Source organism: Lynx rufus, unplaced genomic scaffold (assembly GCF_022079265.1).
Source record: "Lynx rufus isolate CCGP_SWC_20201006 ecotype Redwood Valley unplaced genomic scaffold, mLynRuf1.p SCAF_9, whole genome shotgun sequence".
Classification (NCBI taxonomy): Eukaryota; Metazoa; Chordata; class Mammalia; order Carnivora; family Felidae; genus Lynx; species Lynx rufus.
In genome coordinates, this window is record NW_025814897.1 from 70,667,205 (window position 1) to 70,679,722 (window position 12,518).

The window sequence follows — 12,518 nt, forward strand, 5'->3', positions numbered from 1 at the left end:
AAGGCCTACCTCATGCTTCTTAGAACTTTCTTGGAGTTAATAAGCAAAGTACACTGCATATAGTCAGAACCTCAAAATACTGGAATACTTAAAAAACGCTCTAGGTACGAAGATTATAATGAGAAGTCAGAAATTTATTTCCCAGAGCACAAGGACCTGGTTAGCTATCTATCAGTGCCTCTGTTTGCTAAGACAAGAGCAGTGTAAATCCCTCTGGTAACACTAGAGAAGGCTGCAACAACTTCAGGCAGCTGGGGCCAGAGTCAGGCTCTTCCTGGTGTCACTTTTTAACAGCAGCTGTCAAGTCACAGAGAACCTTTGTTCCCTGCAACACCCTCTCTTATTGTTATGTCAAATGTTTCCAATATAGTTGATATTCCTTTACTCAAGGACATATTTTTTCCTGACTGCAATTAGTATTTCATTTAACCTAACATGTATAATTACGGAGATCCCCATAATGGATCTTCCAGGACTCTAATGCAGAATAAAGAATACCCTAAGTCCAGTAATCCTTTTAGTTTCTTCTTAACAAAACTCAGGCCTTCAGTCAATGTTGCTAATTGTGTCAGACTGTCTATAGCCACCCTGTGCCTTTCATGTGACTTCTCTGCCATCTCAAGGATGATACTCACACCTCAAGTGAAGTATTCGGTTGCAAACCGATGGGCCTGGTATGGAATGAGAAAAAGTACAGTACAAAAGTCAACTTACAAACTGGTTCTATTTCAAATGTTTGTTTCTAAGTCAGTTGGTGCTCATTTCCCCAGGGAAAAATTGTTCTCATCTGTGTTTAGGTCCATAAGGCCAGACCACAAGAGCTACCATTGAAATATGGTCCCAAGCCAGTATTAACCCTGAATTCTATTCTAACCTCTGAAGCAGAGGCATTTGGCCCAAGAAGAGATGGGAAGGGAATTTCCCTTCCTTTCCTTTCCCAGGGCAGACAGCCAGGTAGAAGCTGCACCAATGAGGAAAAGTTTATCTTTGGGGCACCCCTTGGACAACCCAGCCGCATCATCCTGCCCCAACTTCCCATTACCCCACTCTTACCCTAGCTTCAGCTTCCCTCTGAAAATGTTCTAAGTAGAAAACCACTTATTACTCTCCCCACCATTCCTTCCATTCTCTGCTCTCAAATCAAAACTAACAATCCCTCAGGAAAGCTAGATCTCACCCAGAGGCACTAGGTGGAAAATCATCAGTCCAAATTAGAGCACGCTGTGGTAGGAGTTCACCCCAGCTCACCCCTTCAAGTGATGCTTGCTCTTTTAAAAAGCAAAATTCTGGGGCACCTGGGTGGCTCAGTCGGTTGGGCGTCCGACTTCGGCTCAGGTCATGATCTCGCGGTCCATGAGTTCAGGCCCCGCATCAGACTCTGTGCTGACAGCTCAGAGCCTGGAGCCTGTTTCAGATTCTGTGTCTCCCTCTCTCTCTGACCTTCCCCTATTCATGCTCTCTGTCTCTCTCTGTCTCAAAAATGAATAAACATTAAAAAAAAAAATTAAAAAGCAAAATTCTAAACCAAAATGAATCTTTAGTAACATTTTTGGCACAGGTCAAAAAGAGAAAGAAAAGCTTCAGACTCTGTGAAAGGAAAATTATTCAGGGTGTAAACCACCATTTCATGATGTCACCTCACCAAAGGGAGCATTACCTTACTCCTCAATTCTTTTAATCCTCCTGAACCCACAGGCTTTAAAAGGAAAGAGAAAGGATTTCCTCTTTCCTTCTTTCCCTTCCCTCCACAAACCCTATCAACTTGTAAAACTAAGGAACTGCGTGTGAACTAAAAATTTTTGGTTCACAGTACCAGGGGAGTGATTTTGATAAGGGGGTGGGGAGGCTGCCAAGGCTATAACCAGTATTCATATATACAGATTACTAGTAGGTAAGACAAGCTTAACTCAGGTACTGCCTACACAACTACATATCCATCCTTCAGAGCTGCCATAATATTTAGAAACCAATGAGCAACTGAAAGCCAGAGGCCTCTACCTACAGCATGATAGAGTTTATTTCCCTTGTTTGAACTTAATAGTTATTCATTTGCTCTCATCCTGCAATAATTGCAGTCTCATTTCAAAAGATAACATATAAAGCCTAAATGAAGTCCTAAGGATAAGAATTAACAATTTTTTTAAAGTACAATGACAACTGGCACAGATAGAAGTGATAAACAGAGGGCCGTAAGCCTAAATATGTATGATATGTGGACATTAATAAATAGCTCATATTATCCCCATGGGAAGTTTGAGTAAATCCCATGATGTTCCCTTTTGCACACCAAGTCTTTATGGTGTCTTTCAGTTCTTGCTTTAATGAATCTCATCTCCTAGGGAATGTCCCTATCCACCCCATCCTTCCTATTCTGATAGCTATTACCTTAGCTAGGTTAGTCTTCCTTATCTCTACCCTCATGTGGACTGAAGCTGCCTAAACAACTGGCCTCTGTGGGACATTTTAGATGAACAAGACAGCCCCTGAACTCTGGGGCATGCAACTGTTCAGGCCTCACCTGGGTCCCATCTCTGTATCCTTCCTGTCCATATCAGAGTCCTCCATGGCGGGGGGAACCTCACACAGACCTCAGAGCCAATACTGACTTTAGGCAGGAAGCATTTTCAACCGTTACAAGATCCACATTCAGAGTCTCAGCACTATTGGCTCTTACTTGCCTGACCTTAGCAGGACAGTAACAATGCTGATAACTGCTTCTGTTTCATTCCCAACCCCGACATCACCATCTCTCCACCCTCTTCTCAGACTTTCCCAATCAACACAGGGTTCCAACTGTTATAATTGGCTGCTGCTACACTTAACTCTTTTCTTCTACTGGTAATCTGCTAAGTAATCCAGGCCATTCCTAGAACTAGGGCCTCTTTTTAAGAGCTTTATTGGAATATAATTCACATACCATAAAATTCACCCATTTAAAGTATGTTGTTCAACAGTTTTTAGTAATTCACAAGGCTGTGCAACCATCATCACTGTCTAATTCCAGAACATTTTCACTAGCCCCAAAAGGAATCCTATACCCCTTAGCAGTCTTTTCCCCTTGTCCCATCCCCTCCCACTCCTAGGACCACTAAACCACCCATCGGGACATTTCATGTAAATCCAGTCATACATCATGTGGTCTTTTGGGTCTGGCTTCTTTAACTTATTAGCATACATTTTTAACGTTCATCCATGTTGCAGCATGTATCAGTACTTTGTTTCTCATTCCTTTCTCAGTGATATGCCATCACATGGATATATCATATCAGGTAATGGACATTTGAGTTGTTTTTGTATTTTGGCTATTATGAATGATGCTGCCATGAACATTCATGTATAGTCTTCTGGGTGAACATATGCTTTCACTTTTCTTGGGTACGTATCTAATGCTGGGACTGCTGGGTCATACTGTAACTCTATGTTCAACTTTTTGAAGAACTGCCATTTGTTTTCCAAGTAGCTATGCCATTTTACATTCCCATCAACAGTGTTTGAGGGTTCTAATTTCTCAGTATCCTCACCAATACTTATTGCTGAACATGTACGTGTCTTTTTAATTCTAGCCATCCTAGTGGATGTACAGTAATATCTCCTTACAGTTTTTTTTTATTTTTTTTTAAGTAATCTCTACACCCAACATGAGGCTCAAACTTACAACTGCAAGATCAAGAGTCACGTGCTCTAATGACTGAGTCAGCCAGGTGCCCCTCCTTACAGTTTTCATTGGCATTTCCCCTAACAGGATATTGAGTATCTTTTCACATGCTTATTGTCCATTTGTGTACCTTCTTTGGACAAATGTCTGCTCAAATCTTTGCCCACTTTTAAACTGGGTTGCCTTTTTACTGTTCGCTGTAAGAGTTCCTTATATATTCTGGATACAAATCCCTCACAAGATCTATCATTTGCAAAATTTTTTCCTATAGCCCCGTTATTTTAAAGTCTTCCTACCTTAAATTAGTACACAGTTCCTAAATCTCAATCCCGGACCAAAGTCCTGTTACCAACCAACAATCTGCCATAATTCCAACTTCCATATACCCAGATTTGTGGGTTATATCTGCCCTTGTGCTCCATCAACCAACTGCACTATCCTTCTACTATGCGGTGCATCTGCTTGTGGTAACTGCTACCTAGAACAAAACTTCCATTGCTATACATTCCTTCTCCCCTAACACCCATCCAGTCCACCTCAACCCTGAACTTTCCCCATCACACTGAACTTGCTCTGCCTATACCATACCCTAGCACAGTTCACTTGTGCCAGTTTGTGAATTACTACCCTACTTCATCAATTCTAATATGCCATCAAATTTAAGACCAACATTAATTTATGTGCCAAGAAAGAATAAAAAAATATCAACTATGGCATGTCTTTGATTATGAAGCCTCTCAATGTCAGAGACACCAGAATGCAGGGGGAAATGTCTCTTAGAATCAATGAAATACAGTAGTTCTACACAACAACTCTGTAAGGCTGGTATTGTTCCCGATGAGATCATTGAGGTTCAGCAGCTAAATGACCTATCAGAGGTCACAAAGTCAGTAGGTTGGTAGAACTGAGATCCAAATTCAGGTCTGACTCCAAAGCAACACCACTTCCATTACACTTTCTTTAATCTGCCACGTTAACATCAAAGCATGCAACATGCACCAGTTTAAAAAAGAAATCTTGTTACTCTTAAAATAACTTACCTTTAAAATTATAAACTGCTATTGCCAAATAGAAAAAAAATTAAAAGTTTCATTCAAAATGAAAACACTCCATTTCTACATTAAGAATAAAGGTCTAAGGATGGCAACATAAAACATTATACATACACACACACACACACACACACACACACACACACACACTTTTTGATCTAGCAATTTCACTTCTGGAAATGTATCTTACCAATACATCTGTTCATAGGAAACAACATGTACAAGATTATTCATTATTGAATTTTTTTTAATCTAAAAGAATGGAAGCAACTTAAATGTCCTTCAGTAAATGACTGCTTAAATTATAAAACACTCACTCAATATGAATGCAGCCATTAAAAAAAGAATGACTTCATGTACTAATAATGTGGAGTAATCTCCAAGATATGTTGTTAAATAGTTTACCTATTTGCTTTATGGTGCATAAAATATCTCTGGAAAGATACACAAGAAAGATACACAAATACCATTACCTGTGGGAAGAACCCAACCTGGTTGCTGGGAGACACTGGATGGGAGGGAAAATTTACTGGAGGCTTTGAAATCCAAAACATGTGAATGAAAGAGGGAATCAAGGGGAAAGACCTAGACATATTAAACACAAACTCTTTAACAATAAAAGCAGAGCATGAGCGTGTGAAGACACCTGATTATAGTCCCAGCTCTACAACTAGAGAAGTGTTCCTGGAGGAGTCAACCTCTGTCTTGACTTTCAGTGTGAATGAAGAGTTTGCTTTGTATGATCTTTTAAAAGACTCCAGCTAATTCTAGTATGGCATGTTTAGCTCCTACACTGTGTCAAATGTAATTTGTATATGATATAAAGAATTCCTTTGTTTTTATGTGTATGATAAAATAGAAAGAATATCAGATTTTAAGCCAGGAAGGTTTGCTTACAGCCGTAGCTCCCACTACTTTCTAGCTGTAGAATTTGCAGCAAAGCACATCACTAACACAAAATACTATTACCTGGGAAGTTGAAGTTATAGCTACTTTCAAAAGTTTGTTACAAGGAGTCAAATAAGATGCATAAAAATTTACTAATATTTTTATGCCACTATGTAAAATGTAAATTATTAATATACACAGACTCCCCCTTCAGGTATTATAAACTAAGTGTAGGAATGAATGTGGATTTTGGAGTCTGTCAGGCCTGGATATCCCATTTGACTGGTATGAGATCTTAGGAAGGTTATTTAAATCTCTTTAGGGGCGCCTGGGTGGCTCAGTTGGTTAAGTGTCCGACTTCAGCTCAGGTCACGATCTCACGGTCCGCGGGTTCGAGCCCCGCGTCGGGCTCTAGGCTGATGGCTCAGAGCCTGGAGCCTGCTTCCGATTCTGTGTCTCCCTCTCTCTCTGCCCCTCCCCCGTTCATGCTGTGTCTCTCTGTCTCAAAAATAAATAAACGTTAAAAAAAAAATTTAAATCTCTTTAATAAATCTTAAATCTCAATTTCCTGACCTATCAGATGACCATAATGATTCTCACTTGAAAGGGCTACTGTGGAGATTAAATGGCACAGTCAAATACCCTGTACACTGCTTAGCTCAAAGCAAGCACTTAAGGGGCGCCTGGGTGGTGCAGTCGGTTAAGCGTCCGACTTCAGCCAGGTCACGATCTCACGGTCCGTGAGTTCGAGCCCCGCGTCAGGCTCTGGGCTGATGGCTCGGAGCCTGGAGCCTGTTTCCGATTCTGTGTCTCCCTCTCTCTCTGCCCCTCCCCCGTTCATGCTCTGTCTCTCTCTGTCCCAAAAATAAATAAAAAACGTTGAAAAAAAATTAAAAAAAAAAAAAGCAAGCACTTAAAAAATGGTTCTCTTCCTTTCCAAACTTAGAAAGGAAAGACTGCCCCATAAAGCAGGTAACTAACCAACTCCTTTTGCTGCCCAGAGCCTGGCCTGTTACTTCCCTTTTCATTTCCTTTCCCTTCAATCCACTGCCACATACAAATATCCTAAAACCCATCTTAATTTCTCATCTCTTCTAGAACAGAGAATGAATGATCTGTAGGAGCACAACTAGAGGTAAAGGTGGCTGGTGATTTTCACAGCCCACGTTCTACTCAACTTTTAACAAATGCTAACAGAGCACCTACAGTGTCTAAGGAGCTGAGGACGGAATCCAGGTCTCATGGGGCTGTGGCAGTTCTGTGGAAGGCTGACCGTCAACATATAAATATTTATAATATAGCAAAGGTCATATGACCTCTAAAGGAAAATAAAGGGGCTGACAGCAGCAAAAGCTAGCAAGGAGAATGTGATATTGAGGGCCAGGGAGGACTTTGCCGGCAATGTGACATTTGAGGACAAAATCCAAGGTCAGTGGAGAGAATCAGCCACGCTGCTATGTGGAGGAAGATCACTGCAGGCAGAGAGAACATCACATTAAAGGTAGTGACGTGAGAGTATGGGTGACATGGCTGAGCAGCAGCAAGGAGGGCAGCGTGGCTATGACAATCAACGACAGGGAGAACAGTACATGAATGGAGGCAGTCAGGGCCTGTAGGCCATGGTAACGACTTTGGGTTTTATTCTAAATAAAATGAAAACCACTGCTGAGTTTGATGCTCTAATCTTACTCTATACTGGCTGTTGCCTTCCTTTCCCACTCTTGCTATGCAACAGACAGAAGTCTTCTGATACTTCTAATCCATAGGGATTAGCCAAGAACCATCCCACAGACGTAATCAAAGCAGTGTGTCGGTACATGGTGCTTATGATGCCCTTTAAGATGTTGTGACAAAAGATTTCTATTGATTCAAAGGGGGGGGGGGAAGCACTTTATACATATTTAGAAAAATGTTGGTCAATTATACTTAAAAAATGTATTACTGAAATAATTTAAGTTTATTTACTTTGAGAGAGTGAGAGAGAGAGCGCACACACGCGGGAGCAGGGAGGGGCAGAGAGAGAGGAGAGAGAGAATCTCAAGCAGACTCCATGCTGTCAGCCCAGAGCCTGACACGGGGCTCAATCTCACGAACCAGGAGATCATGACCTGAGCCGAAATCAAGAGTCGGACACTTAATTGACAGAGCCACCCAGATGCCCTTAAATAATACATTTTTAAATGTGCTTAATTATTTTATAGAAACATAGGTACAAATGAAGGATATTAACATTGTGAACTACCAAAGATATATATACACCCAGGCAAAATGTTCAATGAGCTTTGTTATTGTGAAAAACTATTAACAACCTAAAAGTCCATTAACAGGAAATGTTAAATGAATTATGGTAGATCCATTATAGAATAGTAAAGTGCCACTGAAAGAATGAGATAAGTCTCTATGTATGGATTTCAAAAGTATCCACGGTATATCAAGGTCATTCATTCAACAAATATTTGATAAGTACTTACTACTCAGAAGCTGGGGTACAGTCCTGAGAGAGAATGAAACTGATACGGCCCTGGTGCTTGTGGAGCTCACATCTTAGTAAGGGTGACAATACATAAGCAAGCAGAATAAAGATGACAATTTTTGAAACAAGTGCTACAAAACAGAACAGACCTATGCGGATCGAGAATGGATGGGGGATGGGGCTTGTTTTTAAAAATGACATTACCAAATACTATAGCCATGGGTCTATAGCACAGGTGAACTTAAAAAAAAAAAAAAAAAAAAAAAAAAGGCCTTATTGAACCTCTTCTCCTAATAACAATAAGAACTAAATTTCTCATGGCTTCCATTTCAAAGTGGGAGAGAAGGAGAGAATGTTCTCACCAGAGGTTTCCTCCAAACCACAAGCCAGGAGGCTGGGCCAGCACTTCTCAGAAAGTGGTTCTGTCTATTCACACCAAGGACTACCCTTCTTACTTCTGATTATTTAACCTCATTTATCCACCCAGCAATTCTTGGCTTCTATGAAATCCCTCCTTGCGGCACACAAATTTAAATCAGACTAGATCACTGGATAAATTTAAACTCTTTTAAGTGGAGACAAACATGGTTCCTATCAAAAGGAACCATACATTCGTCTTACAAAAATACCCAAATATGTAGATTTAAAAAGTCAAGAGCTAAATGGCATGTGTCCACAGAATTTAAGACTTTACTCACACCATTTAAACGTCCCAAATTATAGCTTGTCTATATGTGCACAGCCTAATTTCACAGTACAAGAATGCCACATCAATCGCAAACCACACGAAGAGAAAATAAATATGCAACTAAATTCTGAATCACATTTGTATGTACTTAAGTCAGCTACTAAAACTATTACTCTGTTTAGTAAAAGTACTTTTACAGTGCTTACTTGCAGATTCAAGAAAAGGTTTACTCACTGTAGTGGGCTGAACTGTGGCACTCAAAAAAAGACGAACTCCTAACTCCTAACACCCCAGTACCTATGAATGGGACCTTATTTAGAAATAGGGTCTTTGCAGATACAATTAAGGATGTACAGATGCGATCATCCTGGATTTAAATCAAATCCTTGCATCTTTATAAGAGAAAAGAGTAGAAGATCTGAGACACAAACAGACAAGACCCAGAACGGAAGGCCACGTGAAGGCAGAGACAGAGACTGGAGTAATGTGTCCACACAAGCCAAGTACAACAAGGGCTGCCAAGAATCACTGCAAGCTGGGAGAGAGGCATGGAACGGGATTATCACTCAGAGCCTCCAGAGGAAAACTAACTCTGCCGACAACTTGACTTCAAGGTTTTGGTCCCCCAAACCATGAGCGAATACATTTCTATTGTCTAAAGCTACCAAACTTGTGCTAATTTGTTATAGCAGACCTAGGAAACTAATACACTCATCTATAAAATATGAACTCCTTCCTTCTCCCTAATAATTTTTTGTGTGCATTTTACAAGCCCAAGAAAAGTGAGTGAAAAAACAGAATAGTTTTCTATTCACAAGCTAGTAGAACTGAAAAACTGAGCTGCCTTCATAGTAGCAGCGTTACAATCTACTGCAAAAAGATATACATAGACACATGAAGTTTTCGTTCTCTGGACTAGAAAGATTCAGTTGGTCAACAAAAACACAAAAAGTGAAAGAAAGTAAATGGATTTAAATGGTTCTAACTTTGGGGAAAGTAGTCAAAAAAATATGATAGAGTCAAGAATTCATAACTAATTGTATTATTTTTAGTTGTTGTTTAATTATAAAACAATACAGCCTCATTCATTGTGAAATTTGGAAAATCGTAAGAAAAAATGTTAAACTCACCTTCAGAATCAAATCCTGTCCTCACAATTTCTCCCCTTAATTGCTCAAGTAAGGCCCATCATTACACGCCTTTGTTTACAATCAAGTTAATATGGCAGTTACACAACTATGAAATTGAGGGTCTACAATGGAAATTCTGATCTAATTTTAACATAAGCCTTATAATTGAAACACACAAATGGGAACTACAAGGAGAGGCTATTGTCATGGGGGTTTCCGACAAGGTGCTTTCCCTTGATCATTTTGGGTCCTAAACTGTTCTGGTCTCTAATCATAATTTACATATCAACCAAGCACTTGATTTTAGAAATAATATTTTTAAGTGGTGAAAAGCAGCCGATGAAGATCAAAATATTAACAAGTTTTATTCAAGAGTTTGACTAATGATCTCCCACATTTCACTTTCATTTTATTTTCTCAAAAATAATTATCAGATAGATAGATGGCACAAAAGGTAGGTAAAGAGGAACAGCTAGTAGCTGCCACGCAATTGTGCAGGTTGAAACACTGAGAAAGAAAACTTGTTGCCAAACCAAATCTCTGAATGCAGGTTAAACAGCAATGGTTTTGTTGAAAACAAAAATTTCACTAACTCCAGGTACATTTTCAATCTGTTCTGCCATCTAAATATGTTTGTTCAAAATTACACAGCCTCCCCACTCCTTCAGTGTGGGCTACACACAATGACTTCCTTCCGAAGAACATGGAACACAGGGGGAAGGAGACTAGTAGCTTTAGAGCAGAGAAACCACACACACACTATCCTCAGCCAGACAACTATGGTCAACATCAAGAGTCAAGAATCGTGTTGACAGTGCACACCCTTGATGTGATGTGATAAGCATGGCACTTTCCACCTGTGTCTTCCTCCCCAAAACCCAAAACCCCAGTCTGGTCATAAGAAAAACATCAGACAAATTCCAATAGAGGGGCATTCTACAAAAATACTTGCTAAGTTCTCTTCAAAATGGTCAAGGTCACCAAAAAGAAAGGAAGTCAGCCAAGAGGAATCTAAGGAAACATGACAATGAAATGTAATGCAGTATCCTGATGGGACCACAGAACAGAAAACAGATTATTAGGTAAGAACTATGGAAACCTGAATAAAGTATTAACTTCGGTTAATAATAAAGTATCAATATTGGTTCATTAGTTATTAAAAAACATACCATATAATTTAAGAGGTTAATAATAGAGAAACCGGGTGCTGGGTATATGGAAACTTTTGTTTTATCTTCTCAATTTTTCTGTAAACCAAAACTTTTTTAAAATTTTTTATTTTTTTGAGAGAGCGAGCAGGGGAGGGGCAGAAAGAGGGGGAGAGAGAGGCGCAGAGAGAGAGAGAGAATCCCAGGCAGGCTCCACATTGTCAGCGCAGAGCCCCAAGTGGGGCTCAAACTCACAAACCCTGAGATTATGACCTGAGCCAAAATCAAGAGACAGGCGTTTAAATCCACGCACCCCTAAAACTTTTCTCAAATAAAGTCTATTTTTAAAAAATTGACATGAAAATCATTTCCAGAAAAATAGTAATTAAGGTCTCAGTTTTCTAATCACCTACATATAAAAGCTATGGAAAACTAGGGCCACTAAGCAGTTTCTTCTAGCACTAAGATTACATCTAGATTTTGCAAGACTGATAATTAAGGTACTCAGGGGCAAGATAAAGGGAGGCTAGACCTACACTACCTTTCAAGCAAATCAGATGATTTACAGTGATAAGGGTGTGAAAGCCCCAAGTCTCATAATCACAGAGCTACTTATAAATACGATAATCTCAAACCAATAAAAGTAACAAAAAATAGTTCAGAAGAGATTCTTCTAAAGCAGAAACTTACGTGCAGAAGTTTGGTCGTTCTTCACCATGGACTAAAATAAACATTATGTCCCTAAACACAAGGACTCCCCATTTCCTCATTTACATAATGAGAAGTGACTTTGGCACAGTGCAATATTCAAAGGATACTCACAAGATAATACTATATCATAAATAAAAACATATCATTCTTAGTCTTTCACTTCACTGGAATCTGCTAAAAGCAACAAATTCAGGTAAAGTGTACTAATACTTTGTCACTGAGGTAGGCATCAGTATGAAGCAAGACAATCAACCACAGGAGAAAGACAGAATGGATGCAAGAGGGGAAAGTAGAAGTCATCGTGAACTACTTATTAACATTTACCAGGCCCTCCTCTTAAATATTTGCCTCCTCCTGCAGAAGTGTTCTGAAGAAACTCTCATTTCAATCAACACTTAAGTGAGATGACCCTAAAAACTGCTACACTGCAATTCAGCAAAAGTGGGCGTCTAAATGCAAGTCAGACATTGGAGATAACAAAAATAAATTGAGTAACAATTCTTGCCCTCCGGGTACATACTCATGGTCAAACCAGAGGCAAGAAAACAAATCCCATCTTTTGTTGACTCTAGGATGCCATCAATTGGAAGATGCATCCTATCTACAAAGACATTAAAATACGAATTTTTTAATGTCTCAGTGTGCCTGGATGGGTGAGTCAGTTACACGTCCGACTCTAGATCTTGGCTCAGATCATGATCTCACGGTTGATAGATCGAACCCCACGTCGGGCTCTGTGCTGATAGTGCTGAGCCTGCTTGGGATTCTCTCTC

General features: G+C 39.7%; 1 protein-coding gene across 3 annotated transcripts in view; it reads right to left on the minus strand.

Moving 5' to 3' along the window:
• Positions 1–12,518, minus strand: part of RRAS2 (RAS related 2) — a 76,455-nt gene that overhangs the window by 23,631 nt on the left and 40,306 nt on the right. Inside the window, exon 1 of one of the 3 annotated variants that reach the window (XM_047070590.1) lies at positions 11,725–11,742. The exons of 1 other annotated variant lie outside the window; for it this stretch is intronic. The gene's annotated coding sequence lies outside the window, so the exon portion shown is untranslated. Of the gene's footprint in view, positions 1–9,886; positions 9,906–11,724; positions 11,743–12,518 lie in introns of those variants that run through there. One more of the 3 variants, XM_047070591.1, reaches the window with a different exon arrangement.